This window comes from Chiloscyllium punctatum, chromosome 18 (genome assembly GCF_047496795.1).
Source record: "Chiloscyllium punctatum isolate Juve2018m chromosome 18, sChiPun1.3, whole genome shotgun sequence".
Taxonomy (NCBI): Eukaryota; Metazoa; Chordata; class Chondrichthyes; order Orectolobiformes; family Hemiscylliidae; genus Chiloscyllium; species Chiloscyllium punctatum.
In genome coordinates this window covers 74,860,738-74,872,737 of record NC_092756.1, presented here as the reverse complement: position 1 = coordinate 74,872,737, position 12,000 = coordinate 74,860,738, and the positions used below count along the sequence as shown (strand labels likewise).

The 12,000-nt window shown below is 45.2% G+C and overlaps 2 non-coding genes across 2 annotated transcripts; both read right to left on the bottom strand.

Annotated features, from left to right (window-relative positions):
• Positions 1 to 5,168: 5,168 nt before the first annotated feature.
• On the bottom strand, positions 5,169 to 5,241 carry trnar-ccu (transfer RNA arginine (anticodon CCU)). Its single transcript has one exon. It is a non-coding gene; the product is annotated as a tRNA-Arg (tRNA).
• A 5,653-nt stretch (positions 5,242 to 10,894) lies between these two features.
• Positions 10,895 to 10,967, bottom strand: trnar-ccu (transfer RNA arginine (anticodon CCU)). The gene has a single exon. It is a non-coding gene; the product is annotated as a tRNA-Arg (tRNA).
• Between the last annotated feature and the right edge of the window lie 1,033 nt (positions 10,968 to 12,000).

The following is a 12,000-nucleotide window of genomic DNA, read 5'->3' as shown; positions in this document are numbered from 1 at the left end:
AAGGAAGAAAATCAGACAAAGAAAGTGAGTACATGGTCAGGAGGGCGGGAGGGAAGAAACCTACACTGCTCACTGATATGGATAGGAAGGGTCGAGAGGGATATGGGCCCAGTGTGGGCGAATGGGACGGGATTAGATTAGGATATGTGGGCGGCATGGACGGGTTGGAGCGAAGGGTCTGTTTCCATGCTGTACATCTCTATGACTCTATGACATGGTGGATGGTGAGTCTTGTATATTGATATTCTAGAGCATATCAATATTAAAAAGGAGGTGTTGGGTGTTTTGAAAAGCATTAAGGTAGACAAGTCCCCAAGACCTGATGGAATCTATCATAGAATCCTGAAAGAGGCAGGTGTGGAAATTGCTACGGATTTGTACAAAATATTTGTATCCTTTATAGTCCCAGGAGAATTCCCAGAGGACTGCAGAATACCCAATGTTGTTTCGTTCGGAAAGAATGGCAACAAGAATAATTCAGGAAAGAAAAGGCCAGATTGGCTTCCTGTTATTCATTGCTTGGACATCACTGTCTGTGCCTGGATGGTACCCTCTGGAAGTCACTCTGTAAAGATCTCCACCCCTCTACCTTGGGGTCTCAGGATCTCAAGGTGTTCCTCTCTTTGGCCAAGGTTTCGGTCCATGTGTAATGGTTTCCTGAATGTGGTTCCTGTGAAGTGCCTTGTGCCATGAAAAGGGATCACTACATGCAGGCTGTAGTTGGGTTGAAGTGTTATGGAGAGCAGGTAGGAAAGTGGAGTTGAGACCGAGATGAGATCAGCCATGATCGTGTGGAATGACAAAGCAGGCTCGAGGAGCTGAATTACCGAATTTTTAAGATCTTCGGAGCACAACCAAAGACAGAGCTATCAATTGCCGTGGATGTCTAACATGGTATCTCACCTCAGATGCATCATGAAGAGGGTGTCCATGTTCAAAGCCAGGGGTTGTGAGTTGATATTCCATTTGGGCTGTTATGTTTTTAAACATGAACTCTGATCAGCACCCTGTGTCTGTTTGATATCAATTCCAGTTAATAAGGGGAGATGGTGGTGCAGTGCCAGACCTGGAGTAGGAATCCAGAACACCAAGTTCATGGGGTGGGGGAGATGGACTGTAATCCCACCATACAAGGTGGTGAAATCTCAGCTCAGGAGGAGCTTTGTCTGATGATAACCATATATTGCTATTGAGGTTTGTTAGGAACCTAACTGGTTCCATATTCTCCTTTCAGGAAGAAAACCTGGTGAGACTACAGACCCACAGCAATGTGGTTGACTCACCCTCTGGGCAATAAACGCTGGCCTAGTCAGAAACATATCGCATTCCTTCCCTGTAGCTCGGTCACAATCCTGGAACACCCTCCATTGATTCATTGTAGGTTTACCTCCAACAAATGGTCAAAAATCACACCACACCAGGTTATAGTCCAACAGGTTTATTTGAAAACACGAGCTTTCGGAGCATTGCTCCTTCATCAGGTGTAATGAGAGAGGAGGCATCAGACACAGAATGTACAAGTAAAATATCAATGGGTCATACAAGTGATGTAAATGTATGGAACAAATCCAAAATGGCCGACTCCCTCCTGTTAAATCTTCAATCAGTTCGAAAGGAGATACAGGCAGCACATGGATTGCAGTGGTTCAAAAAGATAGCTCCCCATCACCTTTCAGGGGAAACGAGGGAGAGGCAATAAATGTTGATCTAGCCAGCAATGTTCACGCCCTAGAAATGAATAAAAACAATCCCACAATGGAGTAAACTGCCAGGGAAAAAGTCATAGTGTAATGACTTGAAAACATCAAGTCCCAACTTTGGATGGTTTCTATTATTATGTTTTACATGATCATCCAAAACGCACCAGTCATTGACATAAAGGTTATGATTTGGAGGAGCCGGTGTTAGACTGGGTCGGACAACGTTACAAATTAGACAGCACCAGGTTATAGTCCAACAGGTTTATTGGGAAACACTAGCCTTCGATGCACTGCTTTTTCATCATGTGGTTGTGGAGCAGGATAGTAAAACACTGAAGTTTTAGCAACAGGATTGCAGTGTCATGGCATGTAATATTAAACAAATTGAGCTGAAGTCTTTCATCTTTTAGAATGATCATGTTCGTTTCAGTTCCTTGTTATGTACATCCCAGACCTTTGTTAAAGTTACATTCTCAAGAGAGTTTTAACAATCGGTGCCATCTCAGCTCAGATAATGCATTGAAGATGTGGGATTAAAATCTGTCTGTGTCCCAATGTTCGCTCAAACTGATTCTATTTCTAAAGTGGCATTTACAGAATCTTACATGGTTTTATGCAGTTTTTGAGAAAAACTAAAGATAATTCTGAACGTACAAATTCACCCCACAAACGTATATGTGTGTGCGTGCAGGGGAGACCGAGTGAGTGTGTGCATTTGGGTGTGCGTGGGATGGGGCGATGATGTGAGTGTCTGTGAGAGTGTGTGTATGTGTATGTGTTTGAGTGTAATGGGGTATACATCTGTGAAAAGGTGTGTGTGTGGGTGTGAGTGTGGGAGTGTGTATGTGTATTGTGTGACAGGATGAGTGTGTGTGTGTGTGTGTGTGTGTGTGTGTGTGTGTGTGTGTGTGTGTGTGTGTGAGTGTGTGTGTGTGTGTGTGTGTGTGTGTGTGTGTGTGTGTGTATAGTGCAGTGGGGTCAGCTGTAGTGTGACATGAACCCAAGGTCCCAGTTGAGGCCATCCTCATGGGTACCAAACGTGGTTATCAGCCTCTGCTCGGCCACTTTTCGTTGTAGCCTGTCCCAAAGTCCACCTTGGTGGATAGTTACCTGAAGGATCGAGGTTGAAAGTCCCTGATCGTTGAAGTGATCTCCGACTGGGAGGGAACACCTCTGTTTGGTGATTGTTACGCGGTGCCCATTCATCTGTTGCCGTAGCCTCTGCTCGGTCTCGCCAATGTACCATACATTGGGCATCCTTCCCTGCAGCGTATGAGATAGACAACATTGTCCAAGTCACATGAGTACCTGCCGCGTACATGGTGGGAGATGTCCCCATGTGTAATGGCGGTATCCATGGCGACACTCTGACACGTTTTACAGTGTCTGCTGTGACAGGGTTGTTTGGTGTTGTCCTGAAGGCCGGGCAGTTTGCTGTGAACAATGGTCTGTTTAAGGTTTGGTGGGTGTTTAAAGGTGAGAAGTGGAGGGGTGGGGAAGGTCTTGGCGAGGTGCTCATCCTCATCGATAATGTGTTGCAGGCTGTGGAGAATGTGACGTAGTTTCTCAGCTCCTGGTAAGTACTGGACAATGAAGGGTACCCTGTTGGTTGCAGCTCGTGTCTGTCTCCTGAGGAGGTCATTGCAGTTTCTCCCTGGGGCATGTCAGAACTGGCGATTGATGAGTTAAGCATCGTATCACATCCTTATCAGGGCATCCTTGTGTACTTCCCAGTGCCCCTCACATTCCCCCCTCACCTGAACAGATCCTGTGTAAGTGTACGGCTTGTACAGAGGGGACGGCTGTTTTAATATGTTGAGGGTGGGTTTGTGGTTGAGTGAGATGCTGTGGTGTCCATCCTTGATGGAGATGCATGTGTCCAAGAATGAGACAGATACTAAACAGTAGTCCATGGTGAGTTTGATGCTGGGATGAAACTCGTGAAATGTTGGTGAACATAAACGTTGGGAGAGTGCAGCATTGTTCTGACATGAACACAACCAAGGTTGAGGGGATCAATTCTCCTGACATGGCCCCAGAAGCACGTGTTGTCCCAGTGACCGAACAGCTCCATCTCTGATCTTCTAAGCTACTGCCTGTGGTTTACATCCCTTTTGGGGATACTTTCAATTTAAACATTCTCTCCAATTAAAACCCTCTCACTGCATTATCTCCATTCAAATTAAGTTAATCTCTGACCTAATGTCTTTAAAACTCTACATGGCTGCTTTGAGATCATGGAATTAAAACATTTCCAAGTCAGTTTGATCCATGTGGCAACAAATGTTTGATGAACTGGAGCGAAAGGGAGTGGAATTAATTTCTCAGCTCTCCCAAAGAGACAGCATAGACATGATGGGCTTCAGTATATGCAGTCACATTCGAAGATTCATTGATCTGAAATTAAACAGTCAAATGTCTGTTTCCCCACAGTCGCCTCATCTGTTGTTCGTTTCCTCACTGATGCAGGAATTAGCATTGACCCATTTGTTCTTGTCTTTCTGGGACCATTCCTTCAATGTTGGCTGTACAAACATTGAGCTTGCTTGACCCCTATACTGTCCTGTTGGTATTTAACAGGAAAAAATGCAGGTGAAATAAAGTTATTCCAAACTCAATAATTTATATTTACATTGAATGAGTTGGACCAAGATAACAGTGACCCTAAAGGTGGAAGATTCATTGAAAATAATTGGTTTGCAAGTAATGATAGACACAGTGAAAAGTTTTTTCTTGTGAGCAACACAGGCAGCTCACAGAGTTCAGTAACATAGAGAAGTAAATAATAGGGAAACAGCAGCAGGAACAACAACACAGGTCCAGGCGAATACTAAGAGTTTGTGAGACCGTTCAGTATTCTAACAACAGTAGGGTAGAAACTGTTTCAAAACCGGTTTGTGCGTGTGTTCAGGCTTCTGTACCTTCTCCCCGATGGTAGAGGTTGTAGAAAAACATTGCCAGGGTGGGATGGATCTTTGAGAATGCTGGAGACCTTTCCTTGACAGTGGGCCTGGGAGATGGATTCTATAGATGGGAGGTTGGCCTTTGTGATTGTCTGGGCCGAGTTCACCACTCTCTGTAACCGTCTCCAATCTTGAATGGTACAGTTGCCAAACCAGGTAGTGATACATCCAGACAGAATGCTGTCGATGGTGCACCTATAAACGTTGGCAGGGGTTTTTGCTGTCAGTAATATCCGATGTTCTGGAGGGATCAGTGTTGAAGTGTTGGTTGGTTGATGAGAGTGTGATGAGAGCTGGCTTCCAAAAGCAACCTCTCTATCCGCACTCTCAGGGATCTCGTCCCCATCCAGAAACAGCAGCCACTTGATCACCACCTTCAACATTCAATCCTGCAGATCCTCGAAAATCTTGTGCAAGATCATGTTGGTGACCACTGAGCATCAACTGAATGCAGAGATGGGGATTTTTCCAAAATAGATTGGAAATAAAGGATAAACCACAGAAACACCCCAGGTGGGAATTGAACCCACAATCCCTGGCTTAGGAGGCCAGTGCCTCATCCATTGGGCCACTGGGGCATAACCACACAGTTGCCGATGGCAGCTGGTGAATAATGCACCCTGACCTCTCATCATGTGTGTTTCTGAGTGTTGTGTGCTTCCTGATTGTCTTTTACAACTTCCATCTCATGCTAAAAAATTGGCTGCTTGATAAATTGATCCCGCTTCCCATTTGTCCCCAAACGGACAGATGAGAAATCAACCAAACTCCAACTTTGCACAACTCAAGACTGAGGAAAATGGAGCAGTCAGGAAAATAGCAAAAGGTTCAATGTTATTGTGTGCAGCACTTTCAAGATATTTGCAGTTAGTGGGGAAGGAGAAAGTGGAGATGTTGCAAAAATCTGCATTGAGGACAATTCAACAGGATCTTAGCAGGCATTCAGCCCATTTTGGCTGTGCTGTCTCTTTCAGACAATTCACCCCAAGATCTCCCAAATCCTGGAATTACCTTGTGCAAGTTTCTACTAAACATCATTAAAAATCAGACAACAACAGGTTGTAGTCCAACAGGATTATCTCAAAGTACTAGCTTTCGGAGCGCTGCTGCTTCGTCAGGTGGTTGTGGAGTATAAGATTGTAAGACACAGAATTTATGGAAAAAGTGTACAGTGTGATGTCACTGAAATTATATATTGAAAACATCTGGATTGTGTGTGAAGTCTCTCATCTTTTCGAATGACCAGGTTGGTTTCAGTTATTTCATGTGTAAATCACAAAACGTTTTTCATTGCCAAGTGAAATGGCAAGCTCTCCAATAAAAGCTAAATGCTGTGAATGCTGGAAATCTGAAAAGAGACAGCACAGCCACAATGGGCTGAATGCCCGCTAACATTCTGTTGATTTCTCTTCAATGCAGCTTTTTGCAACATCTCCACTTTCTCCTTCCCCAGTAACTGCAAATATCTTGAAAGTGCTGCACAAAATAATATTGTGCCCTTTGCTATATTCCTGTCTGCTCCATTTTCCTCAGACTTGAGTTGTGCAAAGTTGGAGTTTGGTGGATTTCTTGTCTGTCCGTTTGGGGACAAATGGGAAATGGGATCAATTCATCAAGCAACCAATTTTTTAGCATGAGATGGAAGTTGTAAAAAACAATCAGTGAGAGTATAAACTGAGAAAAACACAATATGAGCCATCAGGGTGCAGTATTTAAAGGCTGCCAGTTTCACAGCACAAACGTAGTCCCAGTGACCTAATGGGTACAGCATTGGTATCTTCAGGCAGGGGTTGGGGGTTCAAGTCCCATCTGGGGTGGATACCCTGTCGTAGCTTGCCATCTTTCATCTTTACTTCTCATCTTCATTTTAAACGTCCCCATGTCTGCATTCAGTTGATGGGAAGTGCTGCCCAACATGAACTTGCACAAAGTTGTCGGGGATCTGCAGGATTCGGGTGAAATTGTCTGAAAGAGACAGCAGAGCCACAATGATGAAGAACTGCTGAGATTCTCTGAGGATGACATGGTGGCTCGATGGGTTTGGGACTGGATGGAATGCTCTTCAGAGACTGAGTGTGGACTTGATGGTCTGAATGGCTTGTCCCCCTCACTCTAGGGCTTTTATGAACAAGTTTGGAGCAGATGGTCAGAGCTCTGCTGCAGATCCCAGTCAAGGCTTTGCTAAGGGACTGGCATCCAGGTGTGTGTTCATATCCTTCTTTTCCCTGATCTTCCAGAATGTTCTGTAGCTTTGGTCAAAGGGGTCATGAGCTGGGTTCACATCATCCAATGGGGTCACATTGCCAGGAGCTAGACAACGGATTTACTCAGACTGACACTTCCAGTCATCGAGTCATAGAGATGTACAGTACAGAAACACACCCTCGGTCCAACCCGTCCATGCTGAACTGATATCCCAACCCAATCTAGTCCCACCTTCCAGCAAACAGCCCATCTCCCTCCAAACTCTTCCTATTCATATACCCATCCAGATGCCTTTTAAACGATGTAATTGTACCAGCCTCCACCACTTCCTCTGGCAGCTCATGCCACACACACGCACCACCCTCTGCCTGAAAAAGTTGCCCCTTAGGTCTCCTTTATATCTTTTCCCTCTCACTCTAAACCGAAGCCCTCTAGTTCTGGAGTCCCCCACCCCAGGGAAAAGACCTTGGCGGTTTACCCTATTCATGCTCCTCATGATTTTATAAACCTCTGTAAGGTCACCCCTCAGCCTCCGATGTTTGGATCTTCCCCTTCGAGGAACTGGTATCAGCTTCCACCGCTGTGACTGTGTGTTCAACCTCATCCGTCCTCTTTTCCAGGTCTCCCAGCTGCTGTTCATGCTTCTGCAGCATGATAGAGATCGGGGCCAGCTTCGCCTCTATCTGCTTCCCCAACATCTCGCGAGATTTCGCGAGCTCCTTCCCCAGGGCCTGGTCGGTAATCGAGCCCGAGGATCCTGCAGGCTGGGCTGGGGGCCTGGCCCCGGACACTGCTCCTCCCTTCTTCAACATCTCTGGACGATGAAAACGCAGGTAAGTTGATTTTTCACAATGTCCTGGGACTCCACAACCTTTTCAGAGTCCCAGGATATCGCGATGGTCTGGATTGGGCGGGATAGAAATTCTTCCCCCTTGTGCTGTGGTGTGAAGCTCTGCAACATGATCGTCTGAGAACACCACCATCTTGGATCCCCAGAGTGCAGTGAGAGAATAAAATTCAGAAAAACACACAATGAGAGGTCAGGGTGCAGTATTTAAAGGCTGCCATTTTATTTGTCATGTCTGTAGCCCCCGTGGCCTAATGGATAAAGCACTGGCTTCCGAAGTCAGGGATTGTGGGTTCAAATCCCACCTGGGATATCTGACTTTTCATAGTATGTCCTTTCGCTCTTACCTACTTTGCAAATGTCTGCATTCAGTTGATGGGATGTGATCTTGCACAAAACTTTTGGGGATCTGCAGGATTGGGGCAAAATTGACAGCACAGTCACAAGGGCTGAAAACCGGTTGAGATTCCCCTGGGAATGGCATGGTGGCTCAGTGGGTAGCACTGCTGCCTCACAGTGTCTGGGACCGGGCCTTGATTCCTCCCTTGGGTGTCTGTTTGTGTCGAGTTTGCACATTCTCTCCATGGGGTACTCCGGGTGCTTTGGTTTCCTCCCACAGTCCAAATATGTGCAGGTTCAGTGGATTGGCTTTGGGGAATGCAGGGTGAGAGGATAGCAGTTGGGCCTGGATGGAATGCTCTTCAAAGGGCCAGTGTGAATGTGATGGGCTGAATGGCCTGCCCTCCTCACCCTAGGGCTTTTATGAACAATTTGGAGCAGATGGTCAAAGCACCACCGCAGTTCAAGGCTTTGTGAAGGGACTGACATCCAGATGCATGTCCCTCTCCTCCTTTTCCCTGATCTTCCAGAATGTTCTGTGGCTTAGGCCAATGGGGTCACATCATCCAATGGGGTCACACCAATACCCTTCACTGTTGTCATGCCAGGAGCTATAAAGTGGATTGTCTCAGGCTGACACTTCTCCAATATACAACCCACAGTCTGGTTGGAACTGGTTCTTCTTGAATCTTTGTAACTCTTTGATCTTAGCTGCACTGTTCTCTGGAGCTGATAGCTGCTGTTTAATTTAGTTTGGCTAGACCTGGAGTAGGAATCCAGAACACCAAGTTCATGGTGTGGGGGAGATGGACTGTAATCCCACCATACAAGGTGGTGAAATCTCAGCTCAGGAGGAGCTTTGTCTGATGATAACCATATATTGCTATTGAGGTTTGTTAGGAAGCCAACTGGTTCCAGTGTCATGGCATGTAATATTAAACAAATTGAGCTGAAGACTTTCATCTTTCAGAATGATCATGTTAGTTTCAGTTCCTTGTTATGTACATCCCAGACCTTTGTTAAAGTTACATTCTCAAGAGAGTTTTAACAATCGGTGCCATCTCAGCTCAGATAATGCATTGAAGATGTGAGGTTAAAATCTGTCTGTGTCCCAGTGTTCGGTCAGACTGATTCTGTTTCTAAAGTGGCATTTATAGAATGTGACATGGTTTTATGCAGTTTTTGAGCAAAACAAAACATAATTCTGAATGTACAAATTCACCCCACAAACGTATATGTGTGTGCGTGCAGGGGAGTGAGTGTGTGCATTTGGGTGTGTGTGGGAGGGGGCGATGGTGTGAGTGTCTGTGAGAGTGTGTGTATGTGTATGTGTTTGAGTGTAATGGGGTATACATCTGTGAGAAGGTGTGTGTGTGGGTGTGAGTGTGGGAGTGTGTATGTGTATTGTGTGACAGGATGTGTGTGTGTGTGTATAGTGCAGGGGGGTCAGAGGGGACGGCTGTTTTAATATGTTGAGGGTGGGTTTGTGGTTGAGTGAGGTGCTGTGGTGCCCATCCTTGATGGAGATGCATGTGTCCAAGAATGAGACAGATACTAAACAGTAGTCTATGGTGAGTTTGATGGTGGGATGAAACTCGTGAAATGTTGGTGAACATAAATGTTGGGAGAGTGCAGCATTGTTCTGACATGAACACAACCAAGGTTGAGGGGATCAATTCTCCTGACATGGCCCCAGAAGCACGTGTTGTCCCAGTGACCTAACAGCTCCATCTCTGATCTTCTAAGCTACTGCCTGTGGTTTACATCCCTTCTGGGGATACTTTCAATGTAAACATTCTCTCCAATTAAAACCCTCTCACTGCATTATCTCCATTCAAATTAAGTTAATCTCTGACCTGCTGTCTTTAAAACTCTGCATGGCTGCTTTGAGATCATCGAACTGTACAAACATTGAGCTTGATTGACCTCTATACTGTTCTGTTGGCATTTAACAGGAAAAAATGCAGGTGAAATAAAGTTATTCCACACTCAATAATTTATATTTACATTGAATGAGTTGGACCAAGATAACAGTGACCCTAAAGGTGGAAGATTCATTGAAAATATTTGATTTGCAAGTAATGACAGGCACAGTGAAAAGTTTGTCTTGTGAGCAATACAGGCAGCTCACAGAGTTAAGTAGCATAGATAAGTAAATAATAGGGAAACAGCAGCAGGAACAAAAACACAGGTACATGCGAATACTAAGAGTCTGTGAGACCGTTCGGTATTCTAACAACAGTAGGGTAGAAACTGTTTCAAAACCGGTTGGTGTGTGTGTTCAGGCTTCTGTACCTTCTCCCCGATGGTAGAGGTTGTGATTGTCTGGGCCGAGTTCACCACTCTCTGTAACCGTCTCCGATCTTGAATAGTATAGTTGCCATACCAGCTAGTGAGCAGAAGGGCTTATGCCCGAAACATTGATTCTCCTGTTCCTTGGATGCTGCCTGACCTGCTGCGCTTTTCCAGCAACACATTTTCAGCATACCAGGTAGTGATACATCCAGATAGAATGCTGTCGATGGTGCACCTATAAACGTTGGCAAGGGTATTCGCTGTCAGTAATATCCGATGTTCTGGAGGGATCGGTGTTGAAGGGTTGGTTTGTTGATGAGAGTGTGATGAGAGCTGGCTTCCAAAAGCAACCTCTCCAACCGCACTCTCAGGAATCTCGTCCCCATCCAGAAACAGCAGTCCCTTGATCACCACCTTCAACATTCAATCCTGCAGATCCCCGAAAATCTTGTGCAAGATCATGTTGGATACCACTGACCATCAACTGAATGTGGAGATGGGGTTTCTTCCAAAATAGGTCAGAAATAGAGGATAAGCGACAGAGATACCCCAGATGGGACTTGAACCCACAATCCCTGGCTTAGGAGGCCAGTGCCTTATCCATTAGGCCACTGGGGCCACAACTGCCATGGCAGCCTTTAAGTACTGCATCCTGACCTCTCATTGTGTGTGTTTCTGTGTGTTGTGCTCTCACTAATTGGTTCTTACCCCTTCCATCTCATGCCACATTGTTGGCTGCTTGATAAATTGATCCCGCCTCCCATTTCTCCCCAAATGGACAGATGAGAAATCAACCAAACTCCAATTTTGCACATCTCAAGTCTGCGGAAAATGGAGCAGACAGGAAAATAGCAAAGGGCTCAATGTTATTTTGTGCAGCACTTTCAAGATATTTGCAGGAACTGGGGAAGTTGGAAGTGGAGATGTTGCAAAAAGCTGCATTGAGGACAAATCAACAGAATCTTAGCGGGCATTCAGACCATTGTGGCTGTGCTGTCTCTTTCAGACAATGCACCCCAAGATCTCCCAAATCCTGGAATTACCTTGTGAAAGTTTCTATTTAACAGCATTTGCCATGATCTCAACATAGGCACAATGATTTTTAACAGAGTAGTTAAAAAATCCAGTCAATTTGGATTGAGATGAAGTTGACATGGGATGAAAATCAGCCACTGCAAAGACCAGGCTTAAAAATGAAATCCCAGCTTTCAGAGGCCAGTGCCATAGCCATTAGGCCACGAGGGCACTATATTGACAGACCACTGGAAACAGTTGACCTCAAATGAGTGTGACAGCCAAGCACACTCCCAGATCTGTGACAACACACTGAGGGACGCACTAAAGATTCAGGCAGCTGCTGCTAAGGTGTAACAGGAAAACAACACAGTCTCAGGTCTTTCTGACAAATGATCACATCCTCTTTTCAGTTCTCAGACCCTCTTGGTGCCTGACACTGAACAGAGATCGTTTTCTGCCCAAGTACAAAATGCCTTTCTTTCCACAACGATACAGAAGGTTTGAGAAATGTCAATATTCCAATGGTTTGTTGGTTCTTTTCTCTCTGCATAGACTGTACACAACTGATTTAGAACCTTTGTATGCATTTCCAAATGATGTTACAAACTGTTTCAAGACTTTGTTAATAAAATCA